Consider the following 19,175-nt stretch of genomic DNA (forward strand, 5'->3'; position numbering starts at 1 on the left):
GAGAACACAAAGTCAAGATACTCGAGTTAAGAATTTGAAAGTTGGGGAATATTTTCTGTTAAAGATTTATTTTTCCTTCAAATTTTCTCACGTCAAAGAATTTGTCATTAAAATAAAAGTGGTAAATTATGGAACACTGTGTATACAGATTATCTACATAGACGGACGGTAGGAATTGTTATTGCTTCCGATAAAAAATCCGTAAATATATGCACTTTATTGTAGCTCGCACACGTTTGATCGATTGTACGCCAATTGACGTCACAATCTAACGCTGTAACCGTTGACGTTGTCAGGCGGCCTAATCGAATCTTATCTGTCCGCCCACAATTTTATCTTGTAACACTGTTCGTGAAACCGACATATATCTATGTTATACGATTTCTCGCCGCCGTTACACATTCAGGAAGCTAATGGAATTTTCTGAAGTCGGGTGAACGTGCTCGATTTTACCCCAGGGTACAACAAATATTTGCTTTTTACTTTCTCTTTTTCCTTATTCCTAGAATCCCACATTATTACATTCTTGTAAGTAATTAGGGGATCCATTTCTTCAAATGCGAAATCACTTAGTAGAAATCTGATGCTTTGAATGTCTTCCCTAATACTTGATATCTTAACGCCAAATAAACAAATTGATATAAGTAAGGTACATATATATCTTTGATATTCGGCTCAAGTCGTATAGAACATGATGTAATTCTTTAATTATAGTTACATATATTCTAATTTTCTATATATCTATACATGTTATTTGTTAATTTTAGTCACCTTATTTTCTATATTTTATTCTTTATATTATTTTACATTTTTTTAAACTAATTGAGTATCAATGCAGTTTGTTCTACAATTTCAGTTTTTTATCCTGCGTTTTATATTCTATTTCGCAATAAATACATTCTTTCACATCCTTAATTTTTCGTATCGTGACGCAATTGTCCATCTCGTTGGAAATCTTCGGTATCCACCCATAGAAAGGCGTAGTCTTCAATCAGGAAGCGATAAGGGTTCAGGAGAGAGAACGCGAGAGGAAGCCAACGACGCGGTTGTCGGCTTCGCTTACGCCAACGGCGACGCGCACTTTCGTCACAAAACGACGCATGTGACGCGGATGTCGTCATCGACGCACCGCTAACCGCGAGTCACACGGTGCATCGCAAACGCGCGCACGTGAGATTTCACCGCGATGCACCGCTATGTGCACCCGGTGGCTGATTTGTCCCGATAATTAAGCGGTTTATGTCGTCAATTTTTACTCCGGGTCTCCAAATTATTCCGCGAGAGTTCATAATGCTTTCAAAGTTTATTAAGATATTACATCGCATTTATTATCACTGTTATGTATTGCCCATTGTGCTACGTATTATAATATTATATTATTACTATTATTACTGCGGTTTTAAATCCGCGACTATGCATTGTGGTGACCGCGAGATTTTTACAATTCGTGATCGCCCATTGTGATAGCACGACACAATCGGAGCGATAAAAAGATGACGGAAATGTAATGTATGACGCGTAGATCCAACGCTCGTGAGCGATGACGTCGCTCGAAGCTTCCTGTCGACCTGGCATATTTAATTGCCAGCTTTCCCGCCATCGTCTGTCAGTTCCCGATTAGGTCTACGTCGCCGATGACGACGGCGCTTAGTTTGACGGTGTAGGAATATTACGTTGGATGCGGTGCGAGCGCGAATTCGAGCCCGAAACTCGTCCTCACGTAGCTTCTCATGACGTTTCTCGCCCCGTTTTATAGATTGAATGTTGGAGCGCGGCCAGCTGTGCCTGAGGATACGAAATCTCGGATACGTTATTAGTGTAAATCTCTTAATTTTTCGAACGGCGTTTCTTAGATGCTCGTCGGAGAGATCTCGCGTCTCACGCCAGTTGTGTCCGCGAGGCGAATCTGTGATTACGGTTCTCGATCGCGTTGAACGACGACGAGATCTATCGTCGACAGACGAGGGATGAAATGTGTAGAGTCAGCGGGGATCGCGGCGAGAAAAATTTCACGCTATATACAGTTCCTCCTCTGTCGCTCCGTCGATGGCCTGCAAAAAGTACCATAATGTGTCCTCGTACTTCACGAAGACGTCGAGGAGACTATTCTCGGTGAGTCATAAAAGTTACAAAGCTGCATTTCTTTCTCACGCCTCTTCGAGCACCTCGATAAACTATGAATGGGAGTATGACTATTGTATTTCTCGCTCTGTGTTATCAGATTAGACCTAATTTATATTACAACAGTTTTGCATCTTTACGAATTGAAACTGTGTGAAAGCAGTGATCCGTCAATGATTACGACTCCTTCCTGAAATAACGACGTATTTATAAACTGATATGATCATAAGTTACGATAATTTTAACTTATTTGCCTACACGTGCGATTCTCTAAAGATCGACTGTCAAACTCTCGTTCTCGGCGATCAGCCTGGTTACCAATATATGTTGGCAGTATTTTACACGCGCTTCCGTTCACGTGGCGGTACGGCACGCGACGTCACATTGGAAGAGAGAAAGAGATGCACAGTACCTAATAGAACGATCAATCTGCCCGCCTAGATCAAATTTCGTCTGTCTTGCCGACAGGTTAGAATCGCGAATGAGGATTAAATTAGAAGCGAGATAAAAATAAAACGCCAAAGCGATAATAATGCGATAGCGCCGAGCTTGATACTTGAAAATTAAATTAACCCGTGTCACATTATCGAGCGATCATGACACGCTCATGACGACTCAAACGATGCTATCTTTCGCACGTATGGAAAAACATGTAATGTCTCTGATAAATACGCCACGATATAGAACACATAATCGCGTAGCGAAATATAATCAGAAATTATGCAACCCGCAGATGTGCAGATCTGCGTCGCGACAGATAAGACGTGCGATGACGTCTCCCCAGGTTGCGCGGTAAACATTTTTCCACTCATTAATAAGAGGCGTGCGTTACGAGAGCTTCGAGAAAACCCATAATAACATTTTATCACAAAACACTCTCGATTTCATTAAGTTCCATTAAATTCACACGTTCCAAGTCACGCGCGTGTGCCTACGCACAGTCGGAAACTTACAAAAACGTTTGACGACTCACAGGTGTAAACATATAATATCGTATATATTCTCAGGTGAACTCGAGACCCATTTGGCTGCTCATCTCAACGCACGCGTACACACATATACAAGCATGTATTACTACTACGAGTTTGCGTGCATCGTCTATACTTAGGGTCTCCAAAAATAAAATAATTCCCCAATCGTCTCGTTAGCGATGCTCTAAAATTGAAAATCTAGATCGCACACGCATAGCGTGGATTTACTTGGATCCTTGAAGAGTGATCACCGAATTGAGATTCGTGTTAACCTCGTTTTAAAACCATAGTAATTGTAACGTAAAATCAATTCAGCCTACAGTAATTGATTCGCACATGATAAATGTATTTGTGCGAGTATTGACGTATATTGCGTGCATTTGCGAAACACTTGCGAGTAAAATTTTCAGTGAAATTTTTTAGAGACTGGAAAAATTTCTATTATTATCGCAAAATTCAGATTGTGTTATCGCACATTAACGCATTGTTTGTTAACTAAATAGATATTTATTAAAATATGAATTAGCCAAATATATATTAATAGTAATAATTTATTGCAATACCGAATCAATATTTTTTAAAAGAGTACAGTATAGGAACAATTAAATATAAATTTCGGGAAATCAATATATTAACAAACTAGATTTATGCAAAATATATATTGTAAAAAATAACTAATAACTCTATATATCATAAACTTAAAAATAAGATAAAAATTGAAATTACCTATATGAATTTTAGTAGGAATGTGACATATTAACACAGTAAAATTTTTCAAAAATGTTAGCTTCTTTCGCTCTATATTTCTCTCTCTCTCTCTCTCTCTCTCTGCATCTCCCACAAGAATTTAATATTTCACGTCGTATTATAATTCGATATTGCATCATGATTTGATATTAATCGCATTGCATTAATCGTACGTGCTTACATTATTCACAGTCGGCGATTTTGTAACCAAACCCCGGTTTTATGCTTCCAATTCGTAACAAACGCGAATATAATTTTAACCATCTTCGACCTATGGATTCGATACATGTATAAGCCGGTCGTGCGCGCACACGGGAGGCAGTTACACAATTTGCATGTTTACACGTGGCCGTCGAACGTTTGCCCCGAGTAAACGTCGTGAATGCAGACTGCCATTGGGAGGTGGAGGTAGCAGGGAGACGGTAGGGAAACATTTCTCTCCACCCTTCGATTTGGCCAATAGCAAATCCCACGTGGTAGTAACACGTGCACACGTTGCGCCGTTTCACGTCGCGTATACGTACAACCTAACGCTGTTATATATGTACCACGCGAGTCTCGTGTGAGTGCATTAAATATCCGCGGGTGCGCAAGATACACCCTTCAAGCTGGGTGCACCTGCACCAGCGCCATCGCTAAGTAAGAAGTTGCGAATGCGGGAAATTCACGTTGCGAAGACGCGATAAATAATCGGTAAGAAATAACGACGCCGGTTTATATCGGCAGGCGAACAGAGGGCACTTTCGCGACGAGGGGGAAGGAAGGGTAGGAGATCGATCGATCGATCGATCGCGCAAAGCGAACCACCGCCGCGATACTCTATCGACACATATTTATACACGGTTCGACGATGCGCGATCCCTTGGATCGCGATAACGCGTTATCACGGATCCACGCGACGGCAATGGGGGCGGGAAAAGGGATGCGGAGGGATGCTGAACAATGGCCGCGTGATTAATTGCTCCGAAAGCACCAGAAAGCTAGAAGTGATGGATGTTGTTTCACGCGCGCGCGCCAGATGCCAAGTATAATCGCGCGGATGCGAGAGAGTGGCCTGATCCGGAAAGATTATCGTGCGGCGGAGAAAGGCTCGCGGGGAACAAAACCGCGCGGAAAAATAAAGTGGTTCGCTTCTCCAGTTACTCGTTGAGAAGCCCGAGTTTTTCGTCGTCTAGTATGACGCAGTCGGAATTAGCGACTTCTTATGCAAAGCTGATGCTTAACGAGATTCATCCTTCGTTTTTATTAATATTCGATTTATCACTTTCATCATTTCATAAATATATTATTATTATATGTGTCCTTACTTAAAAATACCATCGATAAAAAGTTTATATTAATGAACGAAAATTAAAGAATCATTAGTTAATGTCACCGAGTTTGTGTATATACGTGTGTCTGAAAAATGTTTTGTACATCGTATCTTATATCTATGTAGGGAAAATTTCTTTGTGAAAACAAAGATAAAGAAGGAGGAAAACAAGAGTTAGAGAAGAAAGTTTAGTTAACGGTCGATACATTTCTGATTTCATCCGAGAAATGGAAGAAGCCAGAGATAAAAATCCCATGGCGAAAGCTAGCGCTGTTTAAATATTTCTCATAATTCTCGGATTACGAAATAGAAACGCTTTTGATAATGAGTGTGCGTCTGTATGTGTGTGCGCTTTTGGATCGTCGCTCGTCGTACATTAGCTGGCTTTATGGAAATTTTTATTTCGTGCGCGTCGTGGACACGCAACTGTGTATTCCATCGATTGTCGTACATGTTATCGCATGTCGTGACGACATCGTGATTAGAAAAACATAAACATTTTCTTCCGGAGCGGACGAAAGAGCCTCAGGCGAGAATACCGGACACGTTACGAAACACAAATCAGTTAGATATTTACCCAATTCTGAAGTGAAACAAACACGTTTTCGTGAGAACGAGAGTCGACTCTGTGGCTCGCGATAATGAATAAAATTTCGACGCTGCCGTTTCTATTTCTGGTATCGTGACATCGAAAAAGTCATTGATATGAGAAGATATTGTTAATCATTAATTTAAATTCTTATTGACTTCTCACGCGTATCGATTCATTCTATCTGAAATTATCATGCGTGTTATGACTATGAATAGGGTGTTATTAAAAAATTAAAACATCTCATTTCGTTGACATAATTCACAAGCTTCGAGCGTATATAAAAATAAGATAAACATCTTGAGGCAATTAATTTAAGGCAAATAAAATTTCTCACAACTCGAGAAACTGTCGGTTTCTCGCGCGCTCTTAACTTTAGAAAGGATTCAAGAGACTGTCAATTTGCTTAAAATTAAAGTCGACGAAATTCAAATATTCGACAAAACATTCAAAAGGCGTTTCTAAAAAATTACATACTTCAACATAAAACGATATATTATTACGAAGACAAATTTACCGAGAGTCCTTGCACAGGATCGATACTATTTAAAAGCTCCAATCTTGGATACTGCCAGACGATATGTTCGTACAAAGACCGGAAATTTCGCGCCGCCTTAATCCAATCGTCGCGCGCCACACGATTGTAGACATACCGAAATCATTGTTTATGGTGGTTATTACGGGCCTCTTTAGAGCCGGGCATCGAGTTGCATGTGCGATTGTTGCTGTGTGCGTGCACATAATGCACCCACCCCGTGCTTTATGGCATAATATAACGTTAGAAACGAGAGTTGAATTCTCGCCGGTATGCAAAGTGTCCGGTGGTATTTCGAGCGCGGTGCCGCATTTTTTATATTCCCAGGCGCATAATTCCGCCGACTGCAAACACGGTATTATTAAAGCGGCGGTGAGGAAACCGAGGGGGGGAGAGTAGGAAGGAAGAGGAAGAAGAGGAGGAGGAGGAAGAGGAGGAGGAGGAGGAGGAGGAGGAGAAGGATGGAACCGGGAACGCGCGCGCAAAGGAAGCGCCGATGAAATAGTCCGAGTGCATCGAAAAGGCAGGAGGAGAAGGGAAGCGGGAAGCGGGAAGCGGGAGCGCGCATCTCGCACATTATCGTTCGACGCACTTCTCGCTGACGCGCGACGAATTTAATTAATGAAGATCGTGGTCGCGCCGCGTATTAAACGTCTAAGAATGTACGTGACTGACCGAGGGGAAACGAATGATAATTCAGACGGTTCTCCAGACGGTGTAATGCCATTACGCCATACGATTCTCTACGCAGTTGTACGAATCTAGGTATATCGAGATCGTTTCTTTGTGCTTCTTTGTTATCGCTAATTTTGCCTTAAGCTCGAGCGTTATAATATGCACGCGAGATCTATCTAGGTACATATCTATCGCGTTAGAATTAAAATTTATTTCAAAAGCTTCTTAGTCTTAAGGAACAGCGGCTTTAATATACGGAAAATATAGATCCTTAACATCGATTAGCGTTGTGTATTTACGCGCAAACTCGCAGCCGCATGTTAAACATGTAACGGGCGAGGCTGAGTGCGTAAATACGTAATGGGAAGACTGCAGCTAATATAACGGCATCATAAATAAAGTATTAGCGTCAAGCCACAGGCATCTTGTGTACGGTTCACTTTTTAGTAATGAAGTTACCGTCTAGTTTCTTTTCCCGAAACTACCGTCCTTGCGAAATCCTAAATAATTCCGAGTTTATAAATAAAGCAAACATTGTAGGAAGGATATGACTCAACTGTCTTACGAATGAATTTTAGAGAGAAAAATAAGTTATTATTGATCATTCTGGAGTATCGCGTATCAAATCTGAAAATAGACAGACAAAAATATGCAGACTGCAGTACTTTATATTTTTACACTTTTGCTCATATAATACTAAATAATTTGCTTTTACGCAGAAATTGCTCCTTCCGTGATAATTTATTCAAACGTAAACGCTGACGACGAAAATGTCATCGACTTATTTCCGTTCGACGGCAGATACTTGCGAAAGGGTTAACGATAAAATTAGATTTTGAATAGTTAACGGTACTGTTATTTGCTCGTCCACGGCTATTTGCGCCGTCGAGCATCTGAGCATCTGAGACTTTAAGATATTTTTCATTCAGGATCCGCTTGCGTTTTCCTTTGTTTGCACGCCGGCGACTTAAACTTCGTTGCCAATAGGGAGCCAGACGCACAGACGATACACTCTATTTGTTCTCTTTTGATTTACGGCGCCTACCTGCCACCTGACCGGCATCTGCATTCAAAAATATATTTTCGCCGGCCGTTCAAATTCCACCTAAGCGCAGTCAACCTTTTAAATTTTTACCTGCTCATGGGAAACAAGCGACGCCGGCAATCGTACCGTTTATAAAAGTCCAAAGATGGGTGTCCTTCCAGCGAATCCGATAATTAAGCAAGCAGACACATTTGCAATAATGTCCAACATGACAGATGATCTTTAAAAATATGTTTACAAGTATTATATTTTCCTTTCCTCGTTTGTCCTTATTTATGTATCGTTCTGACGGTTTCATTCTTCTCTTTCGTTTGTCGGTTAAGTAAACCTGATAATTAGATAAATAGACATATTGATAAATGGATACAGAGAATTTTTTTAAATATATTTCAGTTGTTTTTTTTTTTATCTTGTTTATGTATCACACCGACTTGGCATTAAAGTTTTCCATTTTTTATTTTGCTTTGTTCGTCGAGTAAAAATTCAAAATAAGAAATAAAGAATAAATGTATGCTCTTTACTTTTTTGCTCTAGTGACCGTAGAATTTAGTTTTGGAGCATATTAAAGAAAATAAATCGTATTATGTATATTGTTTTTATATTTTGCTCTCTGTTCGTAGGCTTAAAACATACCTCACTCGCGAAATATGTCGGAGCTATTTATTAGGTGTTTATCCGGATCGGCGACGGTGATCGATGGTACGCGTAAAGAGCAGTTGATAATCGCGATTCACGCACAGGTGGCACGTACCTCACCGTATCGATCTTTGTAACGCGTCATTGCTCAATCGTTGTTTGCCGTCAGAAGTATCGTTCTTCGACAGCGGTTTGTTATTGCTGAGCAGCGCGCGATGACGCACGGTGCTGGAATAAGCCGCGATGAGAGTGGCGATGTCAGTGTCGCGTTGTCAGTTTGTTCACGCGCATGATCCCGAGCAGGAAAGAAAACACGTCGCGAACGCACGAGAGATGAAGGCGAAAAAAATATTTTCGCACTTTCCAGGCCGTCTGGCCCGGCGCGCCAAATTGCGCATCGAATGCATCGGTTACAAGGCGATGAGTTGTTTAAACTCAACTCGAACTCTCGTGATTTCGACATCGCCTCGCCAGACAGACATGAAATACGATGTCACCGGGACGTGAAAATTATGCGCAGGAGATGAGCAAATTGCGTCGCAAACAATCCTATTCTGCGCGTTCAAATTAACATCTTTAGTAGAATGTTAATGAAAACTTTCCACATAATATATATATATATATATATAATATGCTATTTTTAAATATATACGTTATTTTATGAAAAAGTGATTTATAATTGAAAGATTCAATTATAAATAATTTTTTCATAAAATAAAACATGTTGACAATTTAAAAATAAAATTACACACATCATATATTCTGTTAATATAGTATTACAGTATGAATAGTTGTGATGAAATCACATCTTGATATTTTTAAGACTGAATCTCGTTTTACCGAATTAGTTCAGAAACGGGCGCTCGTGCTCCGAGACCTTTGAAAAGTAGGATATCGCAAATAAGGTGAATTATTCTCGCGTTATTTGCGTCGCTGATAGTTGATCAAATATTTTGCCGTGAAAATGTCGAATGGAAGCGGAGGTCGGTACACCTCTTATACCTACTCGGCGTTCTTTATTTTTACGCGCGCGTGTCTGTCCTAGAAAACGAGTACGGCCGGGAAGTCGAAAGCTCGACGATATTTCCAGCTCGGCTTGACGTTGCTGAAACTTGCAGAAAATTACACAGACTCCTTTGTCTATTGCGAGACAATTCAGTCGCTTTCGCATTCAAAGCGTGACCAATAGCGAGAAGCGCCGAAACTCCGGAAGATGTGGGTTTTCATCGGAGTTAGCGAATGCGGCGCTCCATCGGCGAATACAAATCAGGTCATCCTGTATATACTTGTCTCATATACCTATGTGTATATATATATATATATATATATATCTCGATTTCCTCTCAGGCATGGAGGATACCTGTTTTTGTCACTCACACTACTGACTGCGACGTGCCGGAAGTCGCCGCAACGAATGTGCGGCCACCCACAATCGATCGAAGATCTCCTTCGATAGGACGAGATCGTTTACTTTACTTTCATGAGAAACAACATGTAGAAAGAGGTCTGGCATGACAAAAGCTAAAGAGAAAAGAAATGATCAATACATTTCGGATAAATACTACGAAGCTCAAGTTTAATTCAATCTATCTCCCTTGCATCTGCGAGAGCTTTGCCGTCGCCATAATAATGATCAGTGATTGCTATTGCTCCACTAAATCTCTTGCCTTTCACGTTCGTCAAATAATCAGGCTTAATTGCTAGAAAGATTTGGCCGGATTTTGAGATCCGATCTCGCTCAAACCTCTGCGTCATTAAAGCGGTTCAAGGTTTATAAATCCGCGAAAATTAGGTCACGACCGCCAATGAAGAGAGAGAGAGAGGGGAATTTAATCTTTCTGCTATAAGTTCCTTCAAGTTTTAACAATTAACGGAAATAACGAATAAATTTCATTATATATTGTACCTTAATTGATTAATAAATTATAGTAAATCTTTAATATGTCATTTTTTATACCAGAAAATCTGACATAAAAATAGAATTATATTATACCTCACACAAAGAAAATTTACTAATTGATTCAAATTTAGTTATAATTTCTTAAGAGGATTTGAAATTAGTTGAGAGAGAAAAATATTCATTAATTGCTTCACACATTTACACGAGTGCCATTATGAGTATGATGTACGTATCATCATAGTCCCCGGTAAGTCTCGTTGCCAAATTTCCGTTGGCAAATCGGCGATTAATAGTCGCCATTGAGGCGACTACGGCCGTGAAGAGTCGAATCAAAGATCGAGAGGCAATCCAACTGCAGTGGACATAGTGACGGTTTCGTTAACGGCCGTTTCGTCCCGCGGTACTCCTCTCATGGGCAAAACGTCACGATCTACGACCATCAAAGTCTCGTTTCCGTGTTTCCGAGAGGAGCGGACCACTGTCCGTCGCGATAAATCCCAGAGGTGATCGATCAATCCGAGCGAAAGAGCGACGGCAAAATCCCGACCCTCCGCTCGATCCCCGCTCGCGCGCGCAATCACGCTTATTTTAGATCGGCGAGTTATTTTTCACGCGTTCGTCGCGCGACACGCGTTCGATTAACGCGCAAATAACGTTTACGCCGGCGCAAATCTATGTTTTTCTTTCTTTTTACGCAACTCGACAATTTGTCGCTGTTTATCAATTAATGTTTAATCACAGAAATTTTTTCAACATGTATACATGTGGATACATGTAATACTCGCAAATAACAGACGAGGCATACTATTCATACGTGTCGATTATTTTCATAGTGATGTAATACGTCAATATTGAATGTAATTATAAATTATAATTATAAACATACAATACGCGCATATTTTTAATCCGCACGTTCGCACGTGCAAGAAAGGAAGAGAAAGAGAAAGGCTCGAGATGAAGACATTTTCCCGCAGCCAACACACGGTAACGTGGAAGCAAACGCGAGACAACTCGGTAGACATTATTCCATTGCCTTCCTCCCCTTCCCTCGGGCTTGTTCACGTGCGCCTTATCGGCTCCATCATCCGTACAAAGTTCGCTCGCTCAGGGATTAATTAAGAAGCGTGATTTCTGCAATTCCGCCACTGCCATTGTGGCCGCTGCTGTCGAGTGTCAGACTGATTGTGAGTGAATGAGGTCCGAAGATCGTCGGCACGAGTGATTCACGCTACCTACGCGATTTACTACGCCGCTGTAAGTGAGAGTTTCACCCGCCCGTCATAAACAACCGATAGACCGGCTGCAAACAGCTGCTTGTTTGTCACAAACAAGCGGCTTCGCCGATTAATCCGTCCTACCTCATGTCACTCCTTAGTCATGCCCATCAAAACGTCTCGTGTCGAAACGTAGAGATGAATATTTTTTTTCTTTCTAATGAAAAAATTCATGGTACTTATCGCGTATTGTATTGTTATATCTCTAACTTTAATTAATTATGTATATACATAATTAAAGTGCCTGACCCTTTCAATAAGAAATTAAAATCAAATTATTAAAATTAAATTAAAAATAAAATTTTCTAGTATAACCGCTTAAAATTAATAGTAAAATGAAAATATCAAAATTGAAGCAATTGTGAATGCACGACCGTAAAAGTACATTTAAGATTAGTCTTCCCTTGTTATTCCAAAGCTTATTGACGTATGCTGTCATCAAACAATTTTGAGGACTATAGATATGATATCGCGATTAACGCGCGAATTAACGCAGTCACGCAACGCTTCTACCCGCGGCGATCGGCAATTAGCCGCGACCGGTTTTGTTCCTCCTTTGCTGTAAGACACTATAATCGATAAAATGTTGTCCCGAGTTCGAGAGAACGTTTATCAGCACACTTCGTAAGACGCGATATCGCTCGAATTCTCGGTTAATTAGTCACGTAAGCGTTAAATCCCGTAACCGACAATCGCGCTCTGGAATTCGATGATCGGAATTTTACGCCGCGAACGTTGATCGTTGCGTAGATGGTCGCTCGATAAACAGCTGATTGTTTTGTCAATTGATTGACGCGTGTGAGAATAAAAATAACAGTAAAACAACAACACATGGAAAACATCATATCATGATGAAATTTGTTTTTGTATACCAACGAGTGTCTTATCCGTATTGTGTTATTCGTTTTATTATTTAAATTGATATCTCTGGAAGGATTTAAAGTCAATTCTTTCATAACAGAAAGAAGTTGTGGTCTTTAATTACCGTGGAAATTAATAACAATTAAACAATCGGATAAGTTTGCCGGAAAAAAAAAGAGGACAGTAAAAGAATGGAAGTTGATGCATCCAGATCGCGATATACATTGTTGTACATTGCAATCCACGCAATTTCGATTATTATGACAATTGCGCGCGACACTGTTTGTAGACACACCTTTATTTGCGTCTTTGTGTGCCGTTCCGTAGCACACGTTCTCTCGCACGCATCCATTAATTAGTCGTGCATTTATTTAGCGTTACTCGAATGTGGCCGCCGCTCTTTCGGCTCGCTCGGCGATCCAACAAAGGCGAGGTAGTTATTGTTACGATAATTTTATCGCGTATCATTATGACACACGGGCGTCGTGTGACGGTGCACCTTGCGTGGGTTACGTTTCCTATGGTGGTGCGCGATCACCGTGTATATAGCTACATATATTCGAGTTACGGTTTGCGGTTAAGAAAGCCGCGATACGTTATTCCTTTTGTAAAGCGGTAGTCATTCGCCGCCGTAATAAACGGTCCTGATAAATGAATAATAACGAGCTCACGCACACGAAGCGTATACATTCAGTATGGAGGTATAATATGGGGGTTGAAGGAATTATAGTGCCTCCTCTCTTCGGCCACTTCAATTCTAGCATTTTCGTCCGGAATTCTGAACAAAAATCTGAATTAAATTACCGTACAATTATCATCAATAAATCACCGATGTAACTAGACCTCTACGAAGAACTGAGATTATCTTCACCGTCGTATGCTCAAAGCAATTTGGGGATCATGTATTTAAATACGGATATCTTCGCATACCCATCTTATCCATTTCTCGGTCTTCTTCTCGGTAAATATTTATTTTCCTTAATAGTTTACTTTTAGTTCAGAATTATCCAAGCAGATAAATTTATATTTTTTTTTTTTTTTTTAGCGAATATCATAATAATCATATCTAAATACAACTGTTATTTTTAATTATACCTAAAGAGAATTGTTAGATTCATTCCAAAAAATTCTGCCGGATGATTTATCTACGTGTCTATTCACGGAATTTATTCCAGAGAAATTGTAGCAGAGAAAAAGAGAGAAAGAAGGAGAGAGATGATCGTTTCTCTCGTCTTCTGCGTCGCGAATGAATTATGACGTCTTAATGCGCCATATATTTCTGCTTTCGCGTTCCCGGTTTTGGCACCGATCTGACCATTCGATTCCCACGACTCGAGCCGCGGAACAATCGCGCGAGCGCGTTCGCGCGCTCACGGGAATTCCGGCCGGATTAGTCACCCGTGACCGATTTTCCAGCAGATTTTCTGGCACCGACGTATGTAAAACGGCGCGAGTAAAGCCGCTAGAGAAGACACGGCATCCGCTTATGTATACCGGCTGAGCTAAATACGCACTTCCGCATTGTCAGACACGCCATGGACAGAGTCTCAAGTCACGATTTCGTACATCCTTAATTACGCATTACCATCCAACTCACGCATCTGTGCGGCTCGATCATCTGTCTATTATATGTGAATCGAAAGCAAAAGAAAGTCATTTATATTTCGGTTTATTTTCCATTTGTAAATTCTATCAAAATGTTTTCCATGTTGTGTGTATTATTATTACTTTTTATCATTAAAAATATTTTATAATTATTTACGCTCTCTGCGGTCATTCATCATTGTAATCTTGCTAAATAATAAAAAGAAGGGATATTGCTGCTGCATCATTTTTTTTTTATCACAATATTTCAAATACCGTTATATCTCTTGTTGAAGAGTAATTTATCGCCAAGAACAATCTGGGAGCCAAGGTTTCGACGACGCGTCGCGTGAAAATATTCCGCGATCGAATTTCGGAGTCTGCATTATCATCATTTCGCCTAAGAGAGGGAGATTGACGGCGACGAGACGATTACGACGACGACGCGATCATGCAAACAATGATTCGACTGTTCTCACCGCGCTGCGCGTATTTGAAAGTAGCCGAGAGAGCCGTGATCGAGAGAAAGAGAAAGGACGGGCGGAGGGAGGAGGGAGGGGGGAGGGTAGGGATGGGACGCGACGATGAACGCGGGGGAATCGTCCGAAGGGGAACAAGGATTTCTGTTCATTGACATACCAGACGAACCGGCCGTTGGCCATTTCGCAAAAGTGTGTATTTTCGCGCGGAGAAATTCTCTCTGTTGTGTCGTGACGGACAATGAATTACGCAGCAGAGCATATACGACGATGACGATAGCGTAAAGTTCGATGACTGCGCGACAAATTCTACGAAAACCTCCCAGAAGAGTGTCAAGTGTATTAAGTTGTTGATGTCGCGCGTATTCCTCTCTCCCTTGATGTAAAAATATTTTGAATTTCATGAAAGTGACGAAGGGAAAATATTATTACATTATCAATAATATTCTTATCAACAAACATGAAATTTTTTTACGAGTGTTACGCGAGAATTGATCTTATAACGGTGCTATTTACGTTTCGTCGCGTATTCTTGTTTTCAAAACATCTTGGTATCGTGTCGACGGGCCTGGTCTGATCTTTGATTTCGCCGGTTTTTTCGTCTCAGCTACACAATAAAAGCTGCACAACTGTTTTTGAGAGACATTCGACCGCTTAATCTATAGCACAGCTTCTGGGAGGCTTCTTAGAAAAAAAAAACATTAAAAAAAAATTTTACGATGTTCTTCTTTTGTGACTCCTGTCTTCTTCATTTCCGGTCTTTTTAAAATATTTTACAAGCCAAGAATACACATGACGTACATATTTTGCGCACGTTATTGCGCGTCAATGGTCAGAAAGCCAATGCGGGTTCCGGCCCTTTAAACCTAAGGCTCCTTTTATATGAACATATTATGTATGAAGAATGTAATACATCATCGTGTCGATGTGATTAATCGACGCGACGCATTGTATTTTTCACAGCGGTCAATTAACATTCTATCGGTTCATTTAATAATATTGTCGTTTCAATTCGCGCGTTTATACACATCACAATGTGTCTTTATTTACTCGTCTCTCTCACTTGGACGACAAAGTCCAAGAGGGAATTCGCCGCGTTCGTTGTTGACTCTTCCGCAAATCGCAGCCTATTATCATAGCGTTCGGTGAATAATTGCCGGCCGTTATATATCGTTGTTATGCACGCTAAAGCATTCCGACGAGTTCTCTCTTTCTCGTCGTGGAAATGTTCACTTCGATATATCACGCGTGTGGACATTCCTCCCTGCCAGGGGACTTGCCTTCCATATCTGAAAACCAGATAAAAAGTGGAAAACAACGGGAAAACGAGAGGAACAGCTGGCAGTCTTAAGTCATAGGCAAGTCGATAGATCGATTGAGTAAGTTTATTTGTTTGACGTTATCTAAAAAATTTTGTAGATTATAAATATTTTTTTAGAACGAGCACCAAGTGCGGAAATAAGGTTCAAAAGATTGTCGGACGTGAAGTAGTTCACGTAGAGTCTCACAAAACTACGGAAGATTGACAGCGTGAAAATTAGTAAAAGCTCGAACGAAATGTCTCGAAAATTTACGACTAGCCCGAAAATAATCTCTCGACGCCTTCCGTAGGTCGCATTGGGCGTCGCCAAACGTTGGCCCTAATTAATCATCATCCTTCGTTGCATTTATCGTACACGCTCCTACTACGTTTTCCTCGTCCGGGTCACGCGGCGCCATCGTCATGCGTCATTACGCAACATCATTGTACAATATTTGTCGTGCGATTTTACAGATAGACGACGCGCGCGTGTACACATTACGCGGATTGTTAGGCGATGACGTAGTGCATTCTTCGAGATTACAGGTAGACTTTTTTTTTTTTTTTTTTTTTTTTTTTCGAAACGCGCAGCCAGATAAACGTCGTGCCTTCTCCTCTCTATCGATCCCGGTGTACGACCGCCTGTCCGCGTCGACCGCACGAGTCGCGGCGAGAGGGTTATCTATCGACGCGTCAGGAAGATTTACGGAAGGGAACCCGCGGCCGCGCCGTCGACGATGATCAACGATCACAACTCGTGCACTCGATCGTTCCGTCCATATTAATAAATTATACGCGGATGCGTCGGGAACGCCAAAGTAACTGGACTGTAGGGTATCGGAATATTGGATACACACGTTTTAAACTCTATGGGGATATAAAAATGTAAGATAGTGTATTATGAGGGATAGAGTTTCTTTTCTTTCAATCAACATTCTTTACAAAGTTCTCACGAGAAAGTAAATCTTTCTACTACGTCGCTTATTTTAATGAGAGAAGGTGTGTCGCTCTTATTTCCAAGTGATTATATCGAGAAAATAGACGCGTAGTATAGTGTTTACTACGTAGTAGACTTTCCTTTTTTCGGAAACATTATTTTTACGTCTATTCAGAAAAATCGTTTGGTTTTTCTTCAAAAGTTGAAAGGCACAGCGAAGTATGTACAGGTAGCGGAAAAAAAAAGAGCGGGAAACGAGCCGAAAAAGAAATTCCAAAATCAGTTGGACACCGAGCGGCGGTAACATCACGGAACAGTCGCTTATTCAAAGTACCAAAGGGATTCGAGAACCGACCGGATGCAACTCCAGAATGGGAATGCAAGCGACGCAGCGCGCGTATAAGACTCCGTTACTCGTATCGGGTATTTCCCAGAACGCGACTATAAACAAACAAACACATCGGAGTCGCAGGGATAAAGAGGGAGAGGTAAAGAGAGAACAAGCGAGAGATAGAGAGAGAGAGAGAGAGAGAGAGAGAGAGAGAGAGAGAGAGAGAATATCGCCGCGCGTGTGATCAGCGCACTCCCTTCCAAGGCGAGAGTGCACCGACGAGGAACCAGCCGCCGCCGCCGCCGCCGCCGCCGTCGCCGTCGCCGGACGCAGGAAAGAGAAGAGTAGGGAGGGAAGTAGGAGGACGGGAGGGGTGATTCTGGCGCCGTCGGTTGAGAAACCCCACCAACGACTCGGCGACCGGTGCATGCGCCGTGCGTGGGGTTTCCCTGGTTTCCCCCATCCGCTGGGCGCGAAATCCTCCTGGTCCCCTACCATATGGACGCACGCGCGCGCGCGCGTACACAGCTTCCCCTCCGGCGATGCTCGGTCGAAATCGCAACGTAAAGTCGTCGCGAGCGATCAGAGCGACGGTGACAAACAGTCGGCGCTGCTTATCATCGATATGTGCGAAAAAGAAAAAAAAGCTCTTTCGAGTGTAAGCGACCGAGTGGACATCTCGGCGGTCCATCGTCGTGATTCAGAATTTTTTTTCGATTCAGCCTGTCTCTCTTTCTTTCTCCTTCTCACCAACGCGGACGGCTACTCCGCCGCATCGGGGTCATTAATCTCACTACGCTCTCTACTACGCTCGTAATTCTCATTCTCTGAAACTCCGACGCATTCCGATCCCGGGACGCTGCCGCGTCGAGCTGTCGATGCGTGGAATGCGGGAAACGACGCGAGGAAGCGCTACTCGAGAAGGAGGCGCGTCCCGGTGCTTTCGTTGCAATTTTCGCACTTGACCGCAGGGGTAAGCGTGCTTTACGATCCGCGGTAAGATTACCGGCAACGGCGACGAGGAGAGAGAGAGAGAGGTGCCGGAGGAGCCCCTCACGCGGTTGATCCCTCACCACCGCCTCTCTCTCTCTCTCTCTCTCTCTCTCTTTCTCGGATCCCTCGCCGACAGAGGGGCGAAGGGGAAAGGGAAACACGGTCGAGGTCCAGGTGGGGCGACGGAGAAGCTTGCCGCCAACTCGGGCGGTCCCGTGGTGGGGAGAAAGCGCGGGTTAGCAGCCGGACACGCCAACCGTCGGATTCAGTAAGCGAACGGCTCTCAACGGCCACGAACGTGTTTTTCGTTCTTCGGTTCCCGCGCATGCATATATACGTCGATATATATGTACTATCCGAGACTGACCCGCGAGAAACAACGCTGTCGTCGGGTGTACGCAGTCGGTGATTGGCGAGCACGACGACGTGACAGCATTAGTCAGATCGTACAACAACAACAACAACAACAACAACAACAACAACAACAACCGCGACACAGATCCGCTTTTCAAGTTTCACTACATTATCATTATCCGTCTACATCGCATCCGATTCCGCGACCAAAAAAAGTTGTTCTTCCACCCCGCTCTACATCCCTGTCATTTCGGTTTCGGTCCTTCATCTTCGTTCCCGCAACTGTGGCTTTAATCAATCAAACTGGATTCCAACAAGCAGTACGTGTCGCGATTACATCGCGGCTACCGGAGGCTTAAGAAACTATTCAAGGTAAGAGACCTTTACTTTCTTCTTTGGCCGACTCGTCTCTCTCTCTCTCTCTCTCTTTCTCTCTTTCTCTCTTTCTCTCTTTCTCTCTTTCTCTCTTTCTCTCTTTCTCTCTCTCTCTCTCTCTCTCTCTCTCGTATATCTCCGTACATCATCTTTTTG

The 19,175-nt window shown here is 42.1% G+C and overlaps 1 long non-coding RNA gene across 1 annotated transcript; it reads right to left on the reverse strand.

Annotated features, from left to right (window-relative positions):
* Positions 1-7,535: 7,535 nt before the first annotated feature.
* Positions 7,536-8,721, reverse strand: LOC140663790 (uncharacterized). Its single transcript, XR_012046334.1, has 3 exons — positions 8,629-8,721; positions 8,086-8,323; positions 7,536-8,013 (listed from the first exon to the last, which is right to left on the reverse strand). It is a non-coding gene; the product is annotated as an uncharacterized lncRNA (long non-coding RNA).
* Between the last annotated feature and the right edge of the window lie 10,454 nt (positions 8,722-19,175).

Source organism: Anoplolepis gracilipes, chromosome 3 (assembly GCF_047496725.1).
Source record: "Anoplolepis gracilipes chromosome 3, ASM4749672v1, whole genome shotgun sequence".
Taxonomy (NCBI): Eukaryota; Metazoa; Arthropoda; class Insecta; order Hymenoptera; family Formicidae; genus Anoplolepis; species Anoplolepis gracilipes.